This window comes from Salvelinus namaycush, chromosome 31 (assembly GCF_016432855.1).
Source record: "Salvelinus namaycush isolate Seneca chromosome 31, SaNama_1.0, whole genome shotgun sequence".
Lineage (NCBI taxonomy): Eukaryota > Metazoa > Chordata > Actinopteri > Salmoniformes > Salmonidae > Salvelinus > Salvelinus namaycush.
The window spans coordinates 1,372,383-1,378,569 of NC_052337.1; positions in this window are offsets into that span (position 1 = coordinate 1,372,383).

Sequence of the window (6,187 nt, forward strand, 5' to 3'; positions counted from 1 at the left end):
CATCTTTGCACACTCTTGGCATTCTCTCAACCAGCTTCATGAGGTAGTCACCTGGAATGCATTTCAATTAACAGGTGTGCCTTGTTAAAAGTACATTTGTGGAATTTCTTTCCATAATGCGTTTGAGCCAATCAGTTGTGTTGTGACAAGGTGGGGTGGCATACAGAAGATAGCTCTATTTGGTAAAAGACCAAGTCCATATTATGGCAAGAACAGCTCAAATAAGCAAAGAGAAATGACTGTCCATTGTTACTTTAAGACATGAAGGTCAGTCAATGCGGAAAATGTCAAGAACTTTAAAAGTTTATTCAAGTGCAGTCGCAAAAACCATCAAGCTCTATGATGAAACTGGCTCTCATGAGGACCACCACAGGAAAGGAAGACCCAGAGTCACCTCTGCTGCAGAGGATAAGTTCATTAGAGTTACCAGCCTCAGATTGCAGCCCAAATAAATGGTTCACAGTGTTCAAGTAACAGACACATCTCAACATCAACTGTTCAGAGGAGACTGTGTGAATCAGGCCTTCATGGTTGAATTACTGCAGAGTAACCACTACTAAAGGACACCAATAATAACAAGAGACTTCCTTGGGCTAAGAAACACGAACCATGGATATTAGAATAATGGAAATCTGTCCTCACTCTCTCCCCTGAGTCCAAATTTGAGATTTTTGGCTCCAACAGCCGTATCTTTGTGAGACACAGAGTAGGTGAACGGATGATTTCCGCATGTGTGGGTCCCACTGTGAATCGTGGAGGAGGAGGTGTGATGGTGTGGGGGGTGCTGTGCTGGTAACACTGTCAGTGATAAATTTAGAATTCAAGGCACACTTAACCAGCATGGCTACCACAGCATTCTGCAGCAATACGCCATCCAATCTGGTTTGCACTTAGTGGGACTATCATTTGTTTTTCAACGGGACAATGACCAAACACACCTCCAGGCTGTGTAAGGGCTATTTGACCAAGAAGGAGAGTGATGGAGTCCTGCATCAGATGACCTGGCCTCCACAATCACCCAACCTCAACCCAATTGAGATAGTTTGGGATGAGTTGGGACCGCAGAGTGAAGGAAAAGCAGCCAACAAGTGCTCAGCATATGTGGGAACTCCTTCAAGACTGTTGGAAAAGCATTCCAGGTGAAGCTGGTTGAGAATGGCGAGAGCGTGCAAAGCTGTCATCAAGGCAAACGATGGCTAATTTAAAAAAGATATAATATATTTTGATTTGTTTAACACTTTTGGTTACTACATGATTCCATATGTGTTATTTCATAGTTTTGATGTCTTCGGTATTATTCTACAATGTAGAAAATAGTAAAAATAAAGAAAAACCCTGGAATGGGTAGGTGTGTCCAAACGTTTGACTGGTACTTCATGTGCTGCGTTCAGTGAATCTACCAAGTACCAAGTGGTCGGAACGAGGCGATAGGCTTGGCTGTCTCATTGTTCCTGGTCGGAACGAGGCGACAGGCTTGGCTGTCTCATTGTTCCCCGGCGGAACGAGGCGACAGGCTTGGCTGTCTCATTGTTCCCCGGCGGAACGAGGCGACAGGCTTGGCTGTCTCATTGTTCCCGGTCGGAACGAGGCGACAGGCTTGGCTGTCTCATTGTTCCCGGTCGGAACGAGGCGACAGGCTTGGCTGTCTCATTGTTCCCGGTCGGAACGAGGCGACAGGCTTGGCTGTCTCATTGTTCCCCGGCGGAACGAGGCGACAGGCTTGGCTGTCTCATTGTTCCCGGTCGGAACGAGGCGACAGGCTTGGCTGTCTCATTGTTCCCGGTCGGAACGAGGCGACAGGCTTGGCTGTCTCATTGTTCCCGGTCGGAACGAGGCGACAGGCTTGGCTGTCTCATTGTTCCCGGTCGGAACGTAGCGACAGGCTTGGCTGTCTCATTGTTCCTGGTCGGAACGAGGCGCGCCGGTTCACTCATAAGGAGACAGAGGAAATCACTCTGTGTGTATCTTATATTGGCTATGAATATTTACTTAGAAATGTGCTGGTTGGAACAGACATAACTGACATAGTTTAACCCTGCCTCAGTAGTATATCGTCCTCGTGCTCCAAGAGCATGGGCAATGAGTCATCGTCAATTAGTCATTGTCATAAAGCTAGCGCACACACAGCTACTGAATGTCAGCTAGACTGACTCCTGTCCAATCCAACAGCGTGTGCGCCTATACATAAAATAGAACACAATTTGGCGTCTTTCTATTGGCTGTTATCCCAGATCCACCTGTTTCCATGTCTCTATGGAAAACCACCATATATGTGAAACCTTGATGAAACTCATCCTATGTTGATTTTCCAGGCAATCTTAAAAAGCCACAATCTCTCATTTGTTTTTTGAGCCAAACAAACGTCCCGATTTTGAGAGTAGAATCAATAAATGCCATATGTTGTTCCTGATAATAAAACGTATAGATCGTATGAAGACGATAGATGCACGTCAGGCCAAACCGTATCATGTGAATTCGGTAAGTAGCATTTTAAAATCATTTGAGGAAGCATTCTAGTCGTGACAAGGCCCTGACATGCATTTCCTTCTTCTGTTGCCAAACCAGACGTCTCGTGTTGATCCAGAACTCTTTATTATTCTCCCCAAGGCTCTGGGCTGGATCCAAGATTATGACTGGGAATCTGAAGTGACTTGTTCATCTGTGTTCCTCTGAGACCCAGACATTCACTGTGTGTGTGTGTGTGTGTGTGTGTGTGTGTGTGTGTGTGTGTGTGTGTGTGTGTGTGTGTGTGTGTGTGTGTGTGTGTGTGTGTGTGTGTGTGTGTGTGTGTGTGTGTGTGTGTGTGTGTGTGTGTGTGTGTAACAGAGCAGTTCTGCGTGTCTTGATCAGTCCGACGGAGGGAGAAAGTAGACAGACAATGTAACAAGTCTCATAATTCATCTAACCTGGTGATATTTAACGGTGAGAGAGAGAACACACCACTGTCAGTCTACATTCTGCCTTGGTCTCTTCTACCATGTAGAGGTGCTGAATACAGTCTACATTCTGCCTTGGTCTCTTCTACCATGTAGAGGTGCTGAATACACTCTACATTCTGCCTTGGTCTCTTCCACCATGGAGGTGCTGAATACACTCTACATTCTGCCTTGGTCTCTTCCACCATGTAGAGGTGCTGAATACAGTCTACATTCTGCCTTGGTCTCTTCCACCATGTAGAGGTGCTTTAATACAGTCTACATTCTGCCTTGGTCTCTTCCACCATGTAGAGGTGCTGAATACAGTCTACATTATGCCTTGGTCTCTTCCACCATGTAGAGGTGCTGAATACAGTCTACATTCTGCCTTGGTCTCTTCCACCATGTAGAGGTGCTGAATACAGTCTACATTCTGCCTTGGTCTCTTCCACCATGTAGAGGTGCTTTAATACAGTCTACATTCTGCCTTGGTCTCTTCCACCATGCAGAGGTGCTGAATACAGTCTACATTCTGCCTTGGTCTCTTCCACCATGTAGAGGTGCTGAATACAGTCTACATTCTGCCTTGGTCTCTTCCACCATGTAGAGGTGCTGAATACAGTCTACATTCTGCCTTGGTCTCTTCCACCATGTAGAGGTGCTGAATACAGTCTACATTCTGCCTTGGTCTCTTCCACCATGTAGAGGTGCTGAATACAGTCTACATTCTGCCTTGGTCTCTTCCACCATGTAGAGGTGCTGAATACAGTCTACATTCTGCCTTGGTCTCTTCTACCATGTAGAGGTGCTGAATACAGTCTACATTCTGCCTTGGTCTCTTCTACCATGTAGAGGTGCTGAATACAGTCTACATTCTGCCTTGGTCTCTTCCACCATGCAGAGGTGCTGAATACAGTCTACATTCTGCCTTGGTCTCTTCCACCATGTAGAGGTGCTTTAATACAGTCTACATTCTGCCTTGGTCTCTTCTACCATGTAGAGGTGCTGAATACAGTCTACATTCTGCCTTGGTCTCTTCCACCATGTAGAGGTGCTGAATACAGTCTACATTCTGCCTTGGTCTCTTCCACCATGTAGAGGTGCTGAATACAGTCTACATTCTGCCTTGGTCTCTTCCACCATGTAGAGGTGCTTTAATACAGTCTACATTCTGCCTTGGTCTCTTCCACCATGTAGAGGTGCTGAATACAGTCTACATTCTGCCTTGGTCTCTTCTACCATGTAGAGGTGCTGAATACAGTCTACATTCTGCCTTGGTCTCTTCCACCATGTAGAGGTGCTGAATACAGTCTACATTCTGCCTTGGTCTCTTCCACCATGTAGAGGTGCTGAATACAGTCTACATTCTGCCTTGGTCTCTTCCACCATGTAGAGGTGCTGAATACAGTCTACATTCTGCCTTGGTCTCTTCCACCATGCAGAGGTGCTGAATACAGTCTACATTCTGCCTTGGTCTCTTCCACCATGTAGAGGTGCTGTATAACACCTTGAGTTATGTTACATATAGCCTGGGTGAGAACAGTGTTCAGCCTGGTTTAACCAGGCTAAGTTACATCAACATCCAGGAGGATTCACATCAGTGCCAAAACCAGCATCTAAACCAAAAAAGACCTTTGAGCAATGGTACCACTCCTCTGTCCCGTCTCATGGTTGGTTGCTTTCTCCCAGGGTAAAATGTCAGTTAACTCCAAATCCACATAAATCAGGCTGTTCCCACGCCCTGCTGTTCATCTGGGTGTGGGTCCTCTTGGCCCTTCTGACCAACAGCCAGGGTCTGTCCCAACGGGCCCTGGTCAAATGTTGGGCCCTTAAAAGGGTGCCATTTGGGGTGCATTCGGGGTTTGTGGGTCCTGTGCTTGTATTCATAAGGCCTCTCATAGTAATGTTGATCTAGGATCAGGTACCCCCTTTATTTAATAATGTGTTTATGATTTAAAAGGTAAAAGCGATCCTAGATCAGCACTCCAACTCTGAGAGGCTTTTGGGAATTCGGGGCCCAGTGCCTGGTTCCTAGTGCCTGGTTCCTAGTGCCTGGTTCCTAGTGTCTGGTTCCTAGTGTCTGGTTCCTAGTGTCTGGTTCCTAGTGTCTGGTTCCTAGTGCCTGGTTCCCAGTGCCTGGTTCCTACTGCCTGGTTCCCAGTGCCTGGTTCCTAGTGCCTGGTTCCTAGTGCCTGGTTCCTAGTGCCTGGTTCCTAGTGCCTGGTTCTTAGTGCCTGGTTCCTAGTGCCTGGTTCCCAGTGCCTGGTTCCTACTGCCTGGTTCCCAGTGCCTGGTTCCTAGTGCCTGGTTCCCAGTGCCTGGTTCCCACTGCCTGGTTCCCAGTGCCTGGTTCCCAGTGCCTGGTTCCTACTGCCTGGTTCCCAGTGCCTGGTTCCTAGTGCCTGGTTCCTAGTGCCTGGTTCCTAGTGCCTGGTTCCTAGTGCCTGGTTCCTAGTGCCTGGTTCCCACTGCCTGGTTCCCAGTGCCTGGTTCCTAGTGCATGGTTCCCAGTGCCTGGTTCCTAGTGCCTGGTTCCCTGTGCCTGGTTCCCAGTGCCTGGTTCCCACTGCCTGGTTCCTAGTGCATGGTTCCCACTGCCTGGTTCCCAGTGCCTGGTTCCCAGTGCCTGGTTCCTAGTGCATGGTTCCCACTGCCTGGTTCCCACTGCCTGGTTCCCAGTGCCTGGTTCCTAGTGCATGGTTCCCAGTGCCTGGTTCCCACTGCCTGGTTCCCAGTGCCTGGTTCCTAGTGCCTGGTTCCCAGTGCCTGGTTCCTAGTGCCTGGTTCCCAGTGCCTGGTTCCCAGTGCCTGGTTCCCACCAGCAGTAAGTATTGAAGCATTTATCCGACTCCCAAATGGCAAATGTCCATCCATTCATTCACCCACGCTCTAAAGCAATGCTCTGTTAACAGGGCAGTAGACACGTCTGAACACAGCTGCCTGCCGACTGAGAGTCTGGAACACCACACTGTCTGTTTCCCAAATGGCACCCTATCCCCTACATAGTGCACTACTTTTAACCAGGGCCCAATGGCACCCTATCCCCTACATAGTGCACTACTTTTGACCAGGGCCCTATGGGCCATTTGGGAACCAGCCTTTGTCTCCACCATCAATCCCCAGCGCTTTTCCATGGTCACAAATGAGGTACTACGGGTCACCCAGCCAAGCAGTACAGTGACTGACTGAAGAGCATAATGCATAGGCTGACATAAACTACACATGAAAGGTCATCAAGTACTGTAATGTATTCCAATAATCCCAAGTGTGGA